Here is an 18,397-nt window from a genome sequence, read left to right as displayed (position 1 = left end):
ACGACTTCGTTGTGATATATCTGGATGATATTACCATATTTTCAAAATATGACAAGCAACATCTGGATCATCCAAGACAAGATTTTATTAGATGCAGGAAATTTGGAATCTCCTTGAACCCTAAAAATTATTTGTTTGGGTTAGAAGGAGGAAAGTTGTTAGGTCACATAATTTCAAAAGATGGTATAAGAATAGACCTTGCGAGAATAGAAGCCAACTTGCAAATACAACACCCTAGGAACATTAAAGAGTTACAAGCTTTCTTAGGAAAAAATATTTTTCTTAGAAGATTTATATCTAATCTAGTAGAATTAATTAGCTCACTAAACAACATGTTGAAAAAAGACTCCACCATAAAATGGACTGTTGAAGCTAAAAATTCCTTTGACATTAAACTAGCCTTGACTAAAACACCTGTGTTAATTAGTCCTAAATTTGATAGAGATTTCATCTTGTTTTCCTTTTCTTTCGAGCACACAATTGCTTCAGTTATATTGCAGATAAATGACCAGGGCTACGAACAAACCATTGCTTTCTTTAGCAAAGCCCTGAGAGATGCCCCGTTGAAATATATTACAATGGAAAAACAAGCGTTGGCTTTAGTCAAAGTCATTAAGGACTTTAGGGTATACATCTTATATTCTCATATAGTAGCCTACATTCCAAATTCAGTAGTCATAGACATCCTAACTGAGAGATGGTCTTTATGGAAAGATGGGAAAGTGGATTGCTACTATTTTAGGGTATGACATAGAAACCAAACCTACTAAGTTAATCGAGGGAAAAATTTTGGCCAAGATCATGGCTGAATCAAACTATTAGGCCTTGGATATAAACTTTATTGCAATGATAGATCATGAAGAGGAGCCAGGCCTTTATTGAATCACCTTGGTATGTTGATATTATTTATGTTTTACTAAACTTACAAGCGCCTCCTAAATTATCTAGGAATAAAAGCAAGTTTTTGAAGATGAAATCATTGAAATTTTGTATATTAGACAATGCTTTGTTTTGGAGATATCATGAAGGTCAATTGTTTATTAAAAGAAGAATCTGACAAAGTTTTGCAATAATTTCATGTAGGTGACTATGGAGGACACCTTTGCTGGAAGAGAACTACAGATAAAATCCTTAGAGATGGTTTCTATTGGCCTACTTTGTTTGCTGAAGTAAAAAAATATGTGACCTCCTGTCACAAATGTCAAATTTTTTAGGGGAAGAAAAAGCTCTTACCTTTACCCCTCAAGTCAATCTCTAAAGAAATACCATTTCAAAATGGGGTTTAGACTTCATTGGTGAAATTCACCCACCCTCATCTACCTAGCACAAATGGATCCTCATAACCACAGACTACTTCACAAAATGTATAGAAGCCATATCTTCAAGACAAGCCATAGATACTATTATCATAACCTTCCTTGAAACCAATATTCTATCAAGATTTGAATGTCCAACTAAGCTCATTACTGATAATGCAACAACCTTTAAATCCAAAAGAATGATAGATTTCTGCAGTAAGTATCATATCACCCTGGGCCATTCTACAACCTATTACCCTCAAGGTAATGGACTGGTAGAATCCTTAGACAAAATACTGGTAAATATCATTAAGAAGTTACTAGAGGGAAATAAGAAAACTTGGAATAAAAAGCTAGTCAATGCCTTATGGGCAAACAAATTGACTACTAAGAAATCAATTTATACTTCTCCCTATCAACTAGTGTATGGGATGGAAGTTGTCTTTCCATCCTCTTTGGGAGTACCAGTAATGAAGATACTTCAAGAAGTGCAGGTTGAACCAAATAGTGTCCAAAGAAGAATCAACCACACTATTCATCTACAACAAACCAGAGAAGAGGTCTACATCAGGTCTCAAGTTGTGCAGCAAACGGTTAAAAAGATTTTTGATAAGAGAACGAAGGCTGAAGATTTATACCTTGGTGACAAGGTGCTCAAGTGGGATTCAAGGAGGTAAGACAAAGGTAAGCATTGGAAATTTGATTTCATATGGAAAGTTTCCTATGTCATTTATGCTTACAGAGGAAATAATGCTTTCTTCCTGAGAGAAATTAATGGTACAGATACAGAAGGTGGGCCAATGAATGGTCAAATGATAAAACATTACTTTGAACCAAGTTACTAATTTTCATTTCCCGTGTTGTACATACTTCATTTACAAAGTATAATTTGGATTGGATGGTGATCTTTTAAGTTGAAGCCCGAAGAGAAGGCCCTAAGATTTAAAAGATTTACTGTCATATGTATCAATAATGTAGATTTGTAGAAGGATTCCTAGCTAGGTAACATCAACAAAAATTCAAAGGCTACCGATCTTTAAAGTTCTTGACATTTCACTAGAAAGTGCCACCCCAAGTCGAGCCATTTTTAGGTTCATATACCTATATGAGTCATAATTTTGAATGACTAAGGTTAAGCTTTGTAATATTGTACATACCATTTCTTTTTGCAAATGTTTTCCATATCAAAAATTAAAAAAATGTAAAGAGGGTATGTCCTAAAAGAAAAATAAAAGGACAAAAAAGAATGAGGAAAGGTCAAAAAATGAAAATATATGAACCCCAAAAAACAAAAAGAGACCATGATTGTGTGCATCTTGTTACTCATGCCACAATCCATGGTAATCAAGCTGTTAATCTTGATTATATCTTGCTTTGAATTTTATGTTTATAGTTAGAGAATAAAATCTGACCAAGCAATTTAATCTTGGCAGATCATTAGATAGGTAGAGAAAAGAAAAGGATCTCATCAGTTTAATTTGAGCCCTTGGATGATATCAGGTTAGAAATAGATAGTTTTTTTAATTAAATAAAAGGTAGGATAAGGGTTTTCTAGCCTAAATTCACCCAAAGAAATGAAGAAAACATGTTAGGGTAAGAAATGGGTAAGTAGAAGAAAGGTTGCTGAACTACAAAGTTGATTGGATCAAAACACATTCATTAGGCTTAGACATACACTTCAATATGTATGATCAACTATGAAAGAAGAAAAAAGGTTTGCAAGTTAATGTGATTAACCCTAGTCATTCATTTTTTCTCCTTACTTACTAATTTCCTATCCACAAGTATACTCTAGCACTTTAAATCCTTTAAGTGAAAAAGGCTGAGAGCATTTCTCTAACTTTTGGTGGGACCGAACCCTCGGTTTAATGAATTAAGGACATCAAGTGATAGAACCCCCATCATGAAATTCATCTCCCCCTCATTTCCCTAATAACACCCCTTTTCCTAACGTTAAACTTCATTTTGCCTAGGAAAAGTGAAAATCCCTATGTAAATCCTATTTCATTCAAAAATCCCACAAAAAACATTTTATCCTAAGTATAAAGTGTATGTACAAACATTACCTTTTTAAGGGGTATATCCACTCCACTCATCACATTTCATATTAATTTCTAATTTATTATATAATTCGCCATAAAATATTTTCCCGTATATTAATTGAATCTTTTAAATAAATATCCCAACCCTTAGTTTTAATAAAAACTATATAGTTTCCCCTTATCTCGACAAAATACATAAAACGCGTCATTAAATCTAGCCCGATCAAGTAAGCCCGTGATTAAGTCTTAAATTAATCACAAGCCGCCAGGGATTAAAGCTCTGGGACCCCCCAAAACCCATGATCTTATCACCCGCGCACCTCCCTTGCCCGACTATCATCTTATCATCCTCCCCTTCATCTAATCGTCCACAGCCATATTGGCTGTGCCCGATGGCTGACCATTACCCGCCCGATAAAGCAGTTTTCTCTGGCCCCCCGACTGCTACATGTCACACTCTGGAGTAGATCGGGTGACCACTCCTCAATACCACCTTCTTCACAAAAGCAATGTGATGGCTTGGGAAACTACGTCCCCGCTCAACCTACCAAACCACCTACTATTCATTTGAAATCACCAGCTAACAAATAAGCTCCATAAAAAGGTCGAGAAGCCCCTTTTCACCTTTTTCCACTCATTTTCTCTATGAACCACTGTGAACTAGTGTGATTCCTGCAAAATTCAAATTCACCTTATGAACTCTGAAATCACTTTGAAGAAAGTTGTAGAGACCCCAGTCAATCTCTCAGTCCATGCCAAATACATTCAAACCTCTAAAACTTCCCTGAACTCCAAATTTGCAAATAATTCACCCTATTCCAGGTATTTCACTCTGAATTACCACTGACTCTTTCAAATTTGGAAAAAAATCAGCCTATGAAGTATTTTAATTAAGTAAAATTAATTGAAAAATACATTAAATTTGAAAACCTGCAGCCAAACCCTCTGAAAAATCCTAGTTTCCATGAACAACCTTCGAATAAACCTGTAAAGCCAAATTTAAATCAACAAGAACTTAATTATGGGTGCCCCTATTTCCTTGGATGTTATACCTATCACAACTCCTCATTTGGACCTTGACCACCTTCCCTTGCCTGACTAGGATTTCCAAATTAACGATACATCTAGCCAGACCCTCCATCTTCAAATCCATTGTTTAAGTAGGGACAGATACCTCAACCATGCTGATGATATTGGCCTTTGGGAGTCAAATTTTCATAAATACTAGTTCACAGAGTTGCATGTTTTCCTCGAAATTGTCCACCAGTTCCATGCCTGTTACATTCCCAGCCTGAGAGCTATTATGTCCCCTTACCAAAATATTTTGTTCACCATTACAGCTGTTTCCATTAATGAAACATTTCAAATCCAACTAGGTCAAAACCTAACTCCACTATCCATTGAGGATTTTCTAGGCCAATACTCTAAGTTCAACCTATCCAGGTTAGCCCAAATATTCCAGACATTCATTGTAGAAGAACAGTATATTCCCAAAGATCACCCTCCATATGTTTCTGCCATGTTCTCCGAAAGGGGCAAACAAATCATGACCATGATATCTTGTGTTCTTGGCTGCATAATTGATGAATTTTTTGATGACCTTGTCCTGGCCTTCATGTCAATTTATACCCTAGGATAGCCTCCTATTGTTTTTTACAACTATGTTGATTTCATAGCTGAGAGAATGCATGAACAGTTCACTAGGATGCACAATGAGAGAGCATTTAAAAACTCATCTATCCACTACCATATCCTCCTATACTATCAACCAGACAAATTTCCTTTGGACCTTGTGAAGCTGGATACCAAAGGCCAACCCAGATCTGTCATTTTTGGACCCCACTATTCCATAAGTTTGAGTCATCATATACCTATTCAGATTTCATAGATTCTTTTGTTCATCCAATCATGACTATGCTGACAGAAATCCATCCACCCAAGATAAGTGCAAAGATCCAAAGGGTCCTTCAGTTTTCTAAACCAAGCAAAGTGGGAGATTGGTACCTTTACCAAAACCACACAAATATAAGAATTTATGGTTGCCAGCTTGCACCATATAGACTACCCAAATACCTCCCCAAGAGGTTATTTTCTCTAGATTACTATATACAAATAATGAACTCTAACGAGATAAATTTTTTCTCAGCTAAGAAAAGATCACAATTCAAAGTAAAGAAATAGTTAGGCCCCTTCATCTGCAATTCTAGAGAGGTAGGGGAGGAAGCATACCAAATTTTGTAGAAAATGAAGTTCCAAAAGAGTTTCATGTGGAGGTATTACCCTCAAGAATTTATGACCATATTGAGAAAGAAGGTCAAGTTGGGACCCTATATTCACTATCCCATACCATAGATAGAAATATATGCCAATCAATTTGAGTTTGTGGAAAATACTCTTTTAGATAGAGACAATACAAAGGTAGATGTAGAGAATGCCTTATGTGACTTAGAAAGACAGTTTGACAAGAGATCGTTTCTGTGGGTACTTGAACAACAAGAAGCAGCCATTAGCACCCCTCCTATCATGTAGACTATTTATAATGAGGAAAATAACTCCAAGAGGACCAGGGAGGAACCCTCAATTTAAGGAATGGGCACATCAAATATACAATATGGGACCAGTCAGAGCAAAAGACCTAGGATAAATCCTGTGTCAAAGTAGGAATACATAGAAGGCTTAGTAGAAACAACTGATACTAAGCTAGACAAAAGTAAAATCATAGCTCCATATGAGGAAACACAGGGGCCATCCACATCACAGACCCAAATTTTGGAAAGGTAAACAAATGTGGAAGTATCCTCGTTCAGTAGGCCTGTTGATAAGGATAAGGATATAAAGGATAGATATAAAGAGATCAAGGTGATAAATGAGAAAATAAAGGCCCAAAATTATGCTTAGTATATCAAACTAACACTTCTAATCAGACCAGGTTGATGTAAGCTATTGACATCAAAGAGGGAAAATTATGAATGTCCTTCATAAAACCAAACACACAATAGCTAAGGACATCAACGGACTATAAAAATATTGAATTTGAGGTATTAGCAAGGGATATTCATCCCATTGACCAAATCAAATTGCACAAGCAGGAAGGAGAGATGATATACTCCACCCTCATAGGTAAAGCCATAACTTCTCATCAGTTATAGAGTTCATTGAGAAATATCTCATCTCAATATCAATTAGAGAAGGCCTCCTCAAAGGCCAAGGATACTAGAATCAAGTCTTTGAAAGACTTAGTGATTGAATTGGGACATGATCCCAAAGATATTAAAGCCACAGGGCAGCTGATTACAAGAAAGAACAATGGCATTGTGGCACTAAAAAGACAATTGAAGAAACCTCAGCTGCAGCATCCACAAACACTAGAAGTTTTGGAGAATTAGACTAGACATGAAGAGTTGATGGAATTGGTCCTAAAACGTAATGATCAGTTAAAGGAGAAAAATAAATAATTGGACACCTTAATTCAATTGAAGCAAAGTGATATTGCCACTACGTCTGCAAATATCATCCCAATGGCCAAAACAACAGTCCCACCAATGCTGGTAGCCTCATTGGCTCCCACAACTCCCATTCCTACAACACAACCAACTTCAACAGAGTCTACATCAGCAGTAGGTGCATCAGGTGAAGAAGCAACAAAGTTTTTCAGGGCCATGAAGGAAATGCATACTCAAGCTACAGAAATGAACAAACTGGAACAAAAGGTGACAAGCTTGGAAACAAATCGCAAGCTTGCCAAGATCATGCACAAGGAAGAAGTCCGGAAAGCTACCAAATTGAATGAAGGATTAAAGGCCATGAAGAAAGATCTAACACTAAAGGAACCCCTTGGGCAAGCCAAAGAACTATTATGGGCCAATATCATTGACTCTGTCAATGATATTTGGCCATCCATTCAAGTGATTTTTGAATAGATAGATCTGATAGAGATAACTACATAAGCTATCAAAAATGTCAAGGAATAATTAGGAGACATGCCTGAAGATGCTACCAGACTTATCCACTTCCTCAACTGTAAAAACAAATATGAACTTTGGGAATTAGATATGGAATATAGGACATAAAAAAATTTGGAGGTAAGAAAGGTCCTTTCCAAGAGAAACTTAATGTTAAACTTGGAGGACAAGTGTCTAAATATGTAGGTAGCAGTTGATAGATTTATGGCCAAGTTTCAAATTTTGAGAGAGAAAGGGTTACCCAGTCCCTTTCTCATAAATGAAAAGCTCATGACACAACATGATTATGACAACAAAATCAGAGAGATAGGTAAATAACAGGCCAGTACATCATTGATAAAGGCATTTCCAATAGGTAAATTTCTTTACCAGACATTTGAAAACCTGTTTTTCCTCCAGCATGAGGTGAAACACCTATTCATCACTAGGCCTACTTTTGCTAAGTACAGTAAGGTAGATGATATATATAGGAGGATGTTGAAAATCAAGTTACCTGATGCTGAATTATGGGAAAAATTGAATGACTTACTATAGTAAAATGTAGTAAAAAAGTTAATGTACATTCAGTAGAGTGAAAGGTAAAGGTAGGTCAAGAGGATTAAAGAGTATCAGTGTCAAAGTGTATCAGATAAAAGCCAAACGTGAATGAAGCTTCCAACCTAAAAAACCAAACAACAAGGCAACTAAAAGCCTAGAAACCCAACTATAAAGGCCAGCCGCACCAAAATACTAGGGATAACATGAAGCAGTTCAATAGTTGTCTCTACCTTCTAGCAAGAAGATATTTTTTATTTCCTAGATTAAATCTCAAGTTAGTTTGGGATATTTTGTAATAAAATTTTGTATAAATACTTCACAATTCGAGGTATGTGGTGTGGCTTCTTAGACATTTCTATAGACTTCTTGATCAAAAGATTGTAAAGCTATTGTATCATTAATTGGGCCAGCAAGATGGATTGATGAATAAAGACAAGATATTTCACAAGATTCATTTGTTGAGTGAAGAGTAGACAAGTATCCTTTTATGTTGTTGTTATCTTTCTTAAAGTTTTTCCACAATGTATATCTAAATATGAATGTTTTAACTAGAGTATTATCTTAGAATTTGTTTAAGTATACTATGTTTTAACAGTTAGGCATATAAATGCTTTCTACTGATATCTAAGTTAAGGAATTCTTAATTTCTCCTTAGTTTAGGTCATCTCTTTATAATCTATAGCAAAGGATTCTTAATTACCCTTTGTTTCCGATTACTCTCTATTCGACATTTAAGTCCCAGTCAGAGATTTCTTAATTTCTCTCTCACCCTTATTCAAACCATTTCACCCCTCTAGCCTGAATGCCTACACTTTCCTCTGCTAGCTTGCCCTCTGAACATTCCCCTTAGTAAGTTGATCCAGTTTGGTTGCCCTTCTTTTGAATCCATATCCCAATGGTCTAAAGACATCATTATATCCATCTGTTTTAAGGATCCCACCATCCATTCTTCAATACCAATCAAAAACCCCCTAAACCTTCAGAACTAGCCTAAAAATCCCAACAAACAAAGCTAAATCACATAGAGAGAGCCCTCTCTGAGACTAGGATAGTGAGAGCCTATGCCCAAAAGTTAGTTTTTGGTTACCTTAGTCATTTTCTTTCTTCTAATAACTTCTAGAGAAAATTCTAAGTGATAACAACACCTAGATACATAGCAACCCAAGAGAAAGTCATTCTACATTTTGAGAACCCTTTTAGAATGTTAGGAAAAGAGATTTTGCAGGCTTGTCAGAGAAGGTGGCATGCCTTACTCCACAGTCTACAAATAAGAGAGTATCACTCTCTTGAAAGGCTAAGGAATGCCTTGGAAAGAACTCCATTATACAAAAGAGTCGTAAAAGCTGAAAACCAATTGGAGAGGGCTTACTCTCAATCCAAATTTGTTGTTTGTATTACAAGAAGAAGGAAATCAGGTAGAGGAACAAAAGTTATGGAAAGAGATAGAGAAAAATACAGGTTTTTATCAGTAGGAGGGCACACCATCTAAGGTGCTTTGGGATGTTAGAGAGGCCGCAAGGGGAATGAATGAGTTTCATATGGATGACTAAGTTTCTCTAAGGATGAGAAACACCTTTAGTAGGGGGTTGATGACGAGTCCCATCAATAGGTATATCTTGAAGTTCATTATGCTATCCTCTAGCCTTAGAACTGTCATTTTCTCACAATAATTCACATTTTTTGTTATAATATACTTAGTAAAAAGAGTAAAAGGTGTTTTCCATAGTATGTGGCATAATGTGATTATATTGTAGGGAAAATAAGAATTTTTTAGGAATTTACTATATAGGGGATTGATGGAGAAAACTAGGAGGGAATCTCGGGAGGCTTGTCCACCTCCTCAAATGAAGGAGGGAATCACTCCTATTTTCAAGGGATGTGCTATCAGCTACCCTTCTATATAAATAAATGAGTTGAAAGGCTCATAAGGATTCAAGTTTTTTTATTCATCTTGAAGTAGTTATTGAGCCCAGGGCTTGACCTTTTTATCATCATATTCCATGTGATGTATGAAACTAATATTTTCTACTAAAGATAAGTTTGTTATTGAGTTGCATCTAATCTAGATCTAGAGGGATGAAACTCATGGATTTGGGCCCAACCTAGAGGCTTTAGTCCCTCTTTTGTATTTTTTTATTTATTCTTGTTTCCAAACATTTCATGTCATTCTTTTGTTGAAGTATATGTTAATCTATAAAAACTTGTGATTATAGGCTTCCTTATCACCTCTCTTTTGGGAAAAGTGGTGGGAAAGATTCACAATCTCAGTCCAAAAACATTTCTTTATGATTTCTTGGAAATAGTCAGTTGTTATTTATCATTTTCCATATTTACTTTCTACAACCTAGGAGTTAGTTCAATTATTAGAGTCACATTGTTAAATAGAATAATATTGTAGTCAAATTCAACTCATATTTTCCATAAAAATTTATGTCGCTCTGTTATTGACAATTTAATGCATGTAGTGGGCTAGTTAAAGGGTTTTTTTGACCTACAGTGGTGGCCACGTATTTCATATCCACTTGGACTTTTCCATCTCTTCCCTTTAGCTCTCACAATTCTCTCAAACTTTGTTTCCATAGTCATTCCATTTAGGAAATTTGAGACATCGTGGGCATCCATCTTAGGTCAAGAAAGACCTCTAATAGGTCTTGGGATTGGCTAGGAGGTTTCCCAAAACTTCATTCACTCCCTCCTACCTTCATTCATCTCTTCCTACCTATTGATGGTGCTTGACCTTCCAAAATTCAAGGGATCTCACTGATATGAAGTCCCAATAAGATCTCACACCATTTCGTGTAGGAGTCCCATCTGATATAAAGGCCCAGTTTCCAAATCCTTAAAGTTTTTCCTTGGCTCTAGCTGTTGGCATGAGATATGGATGCAATGGTGTCATAAAAAAGAAAGTGGGTGTACCTGGTAAGTGCTCAATTGTAGCTATGTCAAGGTTCTTGTATTGGAGAGCGGGAAAGAAACATGAACCTCTAAGTGAGGTAATAGTACCACCCAAGAAGAGACACACATGAACCAAAAGGACCTCTCTAACATCCAAAGTTATAGTCCATAGAGGATGTGATGGTCGTTACAACCAAGAAATGAAGAAAGATCTGCCTATTATCTTGCGAAATAGTCCACAAGGATGGGACAAAAATAACAACCATTACAACACATTCTAAATAAGATAAGCACTAAAATAGCTTAAATAGTTCAACTATATTAGCACATGTCAAAGCAAACACAAAATGAAAACATCTGCAAAATAGTTTTTCAAACATTCATAGTCGATTCATGAAGAACGTGTTGGCCTTGAAGGCTTCTATTATTAAGTAAAATTTCCAAGACACATATTTACAATGTTCATAACTAGCCCCAATAGTGGGACATTAGAGCCACTCCTTTCTCCTCAAAGAACTAGCTGATCTCTCAAATGCCTTAAGAGGGGAGCCAAGGTGAAAATTAATTTTCTCATACAATGAGCGAGTATATATAACCAAGGGTGAATATTTGACTACCTGGATGGCTGTTTTATTTCCTATGACTTTCTAACTTACATGACTCTTTACATTCCATGTGTGTCCCTTGGACCTCCACTTTAAAATACATTTGAATACAATATACATAGTCCATAATAGTGATGTTGCATATGACCACTCATGACATGATATGGAAAGACACTTCTAACATGGAACACTTGATGATGTGGAAACGTCAATTCATTGTTGATGCTAAGTGTTGGATGTCTTCTTGAATAAGCTTTCTCTTCACCTCTGTATGGCTTGGTGATGTGGAATCTTCAATGATCGTTAGTCTTGGATTTTGGTTGAAAACTTGTCTCCCTTTTATTTGTCTCGATTAATCAACTTGGGAGTTCAACTACAAGAGAGTCTTTAGGCATGATTCCCTCCTCCTTCTCCTTATCCATCATCTTTCCATGACATGAGAGTGTACATGTTCCTACAATTAACTCATGACGAGACGACATCAATCCAAAAACTCCCTAGTCTAAGGTGATGCATTCTGATCCATGAATTGACCCTAGAAAAAGGTGACAAGTTGGGAAGAGGGGCCCAGTGATTGTGCATTATGCAGTTACAGTAGTTAGAGGGAGTGCTTTGGCTCTGAGAATGTGTAACGTGCAACTCAGGGAGGCTTGAAGTATATGGTTGCACAGTTTTTGGAGACAATGTAGTCAGGTTGAGGGAAAGGACATTAGGATAGCCAACTGTATAACTTTTCATGTCAAGGGAGTTTGGGATTCTACGTATTATGCAGTTCCAATAGCTAAGGGAAAATATTTAGGGTTGAAGATGTGAAATTCATAGTTCAAGGAAGGTTGGGAGGCGTTGCTGCACAATTATGTGGGTCAAGGTCGGGAGTTGGGCACAAGAATTGCACAAAGAAGTAACCTTAGGGGATATGTACTGTGCATTTCAACATTCAAAGAAATAATTTCATAACTTAGAGGGTTGATACTATGTATTTCATAGTTCAGTTGGACCCCGGTGAAGCTAAGTTGCTTGGTCAAGAATATTTTCCAAAAATGGCTAAGTGTGGGATAGGTGATGAACTATGATGAACCTTGAATATGATCACACACTTAACATAATTTGATTACACGAAAACATAGATCATCAAAACACATGACCAAAGCACTTCCCTCTGTGTGACTGCTTCATGACAAGATTCAACAAGTGTGACACTTAAGATAGGCTCTAGGACGATTGTGATGACACTTGTGTGACAGTTCTCGAGGCTTTGTGTATGGATGCGATAGATGTTTACATGGTTAGGAAAAATCATATACATAAATATTGACCTTCAAAACCATTCGAATAGGCTTGCAAACATTGCATGACAACTAAACATGCCAAAATGCAACAAATAGCCCGACATACAAAGGGGACTAGAGCATTGCAAGAAATATCTTGAAACGAGCTCTAGTGTTTGCAAAAATAATGTAAAATACCAAGGAAGGCTTAGAAATTGAGTGTAAGCCAAAATTTTGGAGGGTGTTGCAATAGCGAGAACACTTGGTGACACACTGGCTGCACTCAAGATTCTCTATCTCAATTAACTTCTTCTCTGTAGAGCCTTCGTCTTCAAGGAGTATTGAATCATTGTAAAAATTATTTTCACCTTCCCACTTACCCCATGAATAGAAGTCGTCTCCTATATACCTTATTAGTTGTAAAGAACATAGGATTCAACATAATCATAATGTTTCAAGTTGGGAAGGGCAGTGTAGCTTGCTAGCTTAAGATTTTCAGAGTATAATTTTTCATCTCTGGTGTTGCTCCATTTCTGGTAGGACTGAACAATACCCCAAAGGAGCCACACAGGAACAGAATCATTGCTCTGCTACTAGTGAGACCGAAAAATATTGTAATGAATTTTCTTGCTTCACGTCTCTATGCAAGATGCCTTTCTCTTCTTTTGCCTTTATTTATTTATTTAAAGAGAATTGTGCATTAACACTTATTTATTTTGGGACGGAAGAGGGATCCTAACTTATTGAGAGAATAAAATGTTGTTCCTTCAAAGAAGCATGTAAAGACCTATGATTTAGGTTTGTTCGTTTAGATTTTTTCCCTTCACTGTTTCTACTTGTTTGATCAGCTTGAAAACACCAAAAAATAAAAATCGAGTATAGGCATGATGTTTTCAGACTAGACATGGGTTCATGGTTGAACCAAAATTATCCTTATGGATAGATCCTATTTTCATTCGGAACTTCATCATCCAAAATATTTAACCAACACAAGGAAGATAGACAAAAGGTTTGTAAAATGCTTAAGTGTCACTAGACTCTTTGTAGTTTGGCCACACACATACCTAGAAGCCACAACATAGTCATGCACAACATTTATTCACATAATGGAAACAAAAATGAAATTCAAACAAAAAAACAAATGACAAAAGGAAAGACTATGTACATAGTGTAGGGCACAAACCCATATTTTTATTGAAAATATTATTTCAAGTCTTCGCCATTGACAGGGAGAGATTCAATCTTCCCATTAAGTGATTGAAGATGATAAGCGCAGTGGCCAAGATTTTTGTGCACTGTTAATGGCCCAATCCATAGGGACTGAAACTTAGTGTGCTTCCCTTTGTCCTCGTGGGATTTATCCCACTTTATGACTAAGTCACCCACAATGAAGCTATTTTTTCCTGCATACTTCTTGTCAAATGACCTCTTGATACACTTTGCGGGATGTGAAATTTTTTCTTTTCATTTCAACCTTCCTTCATGTAGCTTATGAAGGTTTCCATCCTATGCCGAACTAACAGACATCGCTTACCTTGGGATTCTTGGGAGAGATAGAAAGAAGGAAAGTAGATGTTTGGAGAGATGATGGCTTCTTTTCCATATGCCAGGAAGTAAGGGGAGGTGTTCAAGGAAGGTTTATGCATGACTTGATCATCCCATAAGGCATTTACCAAAGTAGAGTGTCGTTTTTTCTCCTAAAATAATATGGTATTTTTTGTAATGCAGATAAGGTTCTTATTCATGGATTCAACAAGACAATTCCCCTGTAGATAATAATTAGCTAATTGTTTCAATATAATACCAGTTTGCAATGCAAAATCATAGAGTTTCAATGATGAAAAATATGTTGCATTGTCAAAAACAAGTTAAGTAGGAATGTTGAACCTAGAAATGATGTTCTGCTACAGAAAGATGTTGACTTCCTGATCATTCACCTATTTGAGAGAAATTGCTTTTGTCCACTACACGAAGTCATATATGGTAGTTAGATTGTAACAGTGCTGATTTGATGAGTGTAGGAAAATCTTCCCAGTAATGTCCAAGCCCCACTATTGAAAAGTTTCTACTATAATGGGTTGTAGTGGGGCGACTGACTTCTTGTTTATGATAGCACACCTTTGAAAAACCATACAGTTGTGGGCATAAGCATGATAATATTTGAATAATGTAGGCCAATAAAATGTAGCCCACATAACCTTATGCATTGTGGTTTTTCCTGTAAAGTTTCCCCTAGTTAGTACATCATGGAGATCACACAATACATTTTCTCAATCATGTGCCTCCAAACAACTGAGCAGTACACCATTGTGGTTCTTTATGAACACCACCCCATGCACCAACTGATAAGATAATGCTTTAAGTCTAAGTGCCCTCTTCTTCAATGCTCAAGGTATTAGTGCACATCCATGTACCAAGATTTTGTGCTTGTAGTGGGAGAGGCTCGCTCAATGTTATACATCTCAATTTCTTTATCCCATCCTGAAAGGTCTTCTTCTTCCTCCTTCACATTTATTTCTTATACTACTAGTTGAAAAAGACCATGGACCTTGGTTGTATGAACTGGTTTGATTTCTATATCATATTATTGTAACCTGGTCATCCATTTCACTCTCCTTTCACCCAACTCTTATTATACAAGTAGTGATTTGACTACTGGGTGCAGGACATAGATAACACAATGATTTTTCAACAGATAGGGCCGAAATATTTTTACTGCCTTGTATATTGTATAAGCCTATTTACCCATGGTGGTGTAGTTAAGCTTTGGTCCTTGTAGATGTGCACTCATGGAGGATATAGGCCACTAATCATTCCATTCATCCTTCTGAGTGAGTATAAAGCAAGAGAGGTATATGACAAAAATGTGTAGAGCAAGAAATCATTATCGAAGTTTGGGCTATAGAATGCAAATTCCTATATTATAGCCTACTTAATATGGAAAACACATCATTTTCCATTTTAACCGATTTGTAGATTGTGTCCTTCTTCAACATCTCTTATATTGGTTTGACAATATGGGCATAGTCGGAGATGAACGTCTAGAAGAAATTGATTTTTCCCAAGAAAGACTGCATGACCTTCTTATTCACTGGAAAGGGAATCTGTGTGATTGTCTTGAAACTGCCTGGGTCTAACTTAACCCCAATCTTAGCATTGATGTACCACAAGAGATTAACCTCATATATCAGGAAGATACTTTTCTTTGCATTTAAGGATATCACATACTTGCGACATGACTCAAAAATATTATTTAAGTGGCATATGTGGTCTAACCATTTTTTGGAGAATATTGTTACATCGTAAAGATAGACCAATATGCTCTGCCCAATGAGTCCACAGAAAATGTCCATAGCGTGTTCCAATGTTGCACCAACTTTGACTAGCCCAAATGGAATTCGTCCAAATGCAAACATTCCCCACTTCATTCAGAACATAGTTTAAGTCTGTCAAGCACTGCAACCAAAGCCTGGTTTTAGTCAGAATAACCATCTAACAGAGAAAAAATTTCAAACCCCAATATTATTTGCAATATTTGTTCCATAGATGGCACAGGGTAGTTGTCTTGTTCTGAGGTGCTATTGAGATTTCAAAAATCTACACACAGGTGGATTTCCCCAGGCTTCTTCCTTACCGGGACCAAATTTGACACCCACGTTGAATGTGGCACTCTGTATATAATCAGACATCCGATAATTTTCTCAAATCTTTGTAAATAAAAGAATCAAGCATTGGATGTACTTTCCTTAGCTTCTGTTGGAATGGCTTGGCCCCTTCCTTGATCAATATTACTTGCTAGATGATTCACATGTCATATGTCTTTATTTTAGTGTACGTCCACACAAAGGCATCACAGTGTTGCTTGAATAAGTAGATAAAGGCTTGCCTCTCTTATGGTGTGCAAAAAGTACCAAGATTTACATATGTTGGATTTTTATCTATTCCTAAGTTAATCTTCTCATGCGAGAGTGTGGAACTATGGGTCTTAGAATTGACAAGTCCCCATCAGCAATTATGCATGTTATATATCTTTTCAAACCATACCACACCCTTGGGGATGAGGTTTCCTTTTCTTTCACTAGATGCATCCTGCAATGCCTTTTCATGCCCGTCCTCATCAAGCGCTATGTCTTTGAATACATCACTATTCGCCATGAACCACAGTCTCTGATGGTCATCATCAAAAACATGTAAATTCGTGATATTGTCGGGGACGGAAGGCTCATAAAGAAATCAACAGAGAAACCATTCGTCAATGTTAACAACCTAGCAACAACATTTGTTAATGCATCCGTGACCACGTTACACATTCTTGAAACATAAATAATATTGAAAGCTAGAAATGTGAAATAAGACACCATAACTCTTTTTGATAGCTTTTAATATGAGGTGGCAGAAAATCTATGGTGTTATGTACCTATTGCACCACAATTTCTGAGTCACCTACCACTTTTAGTATGGGAAAATTAAGTTCAATGGATTTTTGTAAGCCCAATAGGAGTGCATCATACACTGCATTATTGTTCGTGCACTCAAATTCGAAGAGGATAGAGATCAAATTATTTCTATGCACTAGATCTATTAAAATGCAACTAGCTCCAGAGCCCCCCTGCATTTTGGGACCATTGAAGTACATAGTCCAAATATCATATGTAAAGGGAATAGGAACTACACTAGTACTACTACAACTACTGCTAAGTGTACAAAGTTCATGATCTCCGGTTGGACAAGGAAGGAGATCCAACTTTGTATCTGGTGGAACTCAGGATGGTTATACATGATACCACCCTAGTTGAGTTTCAGGGAAGTAATTGCCAAAAAGTAATCCTACAAAAGCAATCAATTCATTATGTTTGTTCAAGGGAGAGACAATGTGTTTCATATATCTCTCTCATTCTACCTTGATATGATTATTTTTTCCCCTATATGGAAGCCATACGTGTGACTAGTCTATGGAAAAGTATCCTTATAGCTTGCTAGAACAATCTCTTCTCAACAAAACTCCATATGTTTCCGAAATGTACAAAATCACTATGTTGATACATTGCTAGACTCATCTGTCAAATGATAAGTGAGTGATGAAATTTATGATTTTACCAATTTCCTGGATGTGAGTCCTATCTAGTTGAATAATTTGTGCATCTATTTTTTCCCATTTAGCATTGATTTTCTTGGCAATATACAATGGAATTACGTTCACTAATGCACCAGAATCAACGAAGCAATTATGTACATTGAAATTGAATATTTTGAAAGTTAACAAGAAAGGTGGGTAGAGTGTATTCACATCCATCATTAAGGCATTGCGTATAGATTTGAGAGAACTAGGAGACTTACTAAATCCATTATCTAAAAAGGTAGCATTACCTATACAGGTTTTCCTAAGTGCCCATAAGAGGATGTCCAGTTGGCTCATGATATTTGTTAATTCAAACATTGAAATTTTCACACAAAACTACTTCATGCCATAAACTATGTTATAGTCCATAGCGAGAAGAATTACTAAGGTTTCTGGGGATGTAACTTGGTTTGTGGTTTCTGGATTGATGGTTATGTCCCTACTATTGATGGAAATAATTTTCATTGAGACTGCTTTCCTAGACTTTGTCCGAGTGTTCCGTGCTAAGTTTTCCAATGGGTTGATTTTCCTTAATATATTTTCTTTAAACGTCTTCTTCAGAAACTCAATTGTAGTGGTCGGCCATTAGCTTCTCAAGTTGTAACGGTTGGTCTGCTTCTGGGTCAAACCATCACTTAGAGGCTTCTTATCGACAATACTCTTTTGGGCTA

This window comes from Pinus tabuliformis, chromosome 4_2, assembly GCF_031772625.1.
Source record: "Pinus tabuliformis cultivar Carrire ecotype Pingquan chromosome 4_2, CPIR1, whole genome shotgun sequence".
NCBI classification, from domain to species: domain Eukaryota; kingdom Viridiplantae; phylum Streptophyta; class Pinopsida; order Pinales; family Pinaceae; genus Pinus; species Pinus tabuliformis.
This window is presented reverse-complemented; position numbering follows the sequence as displayed.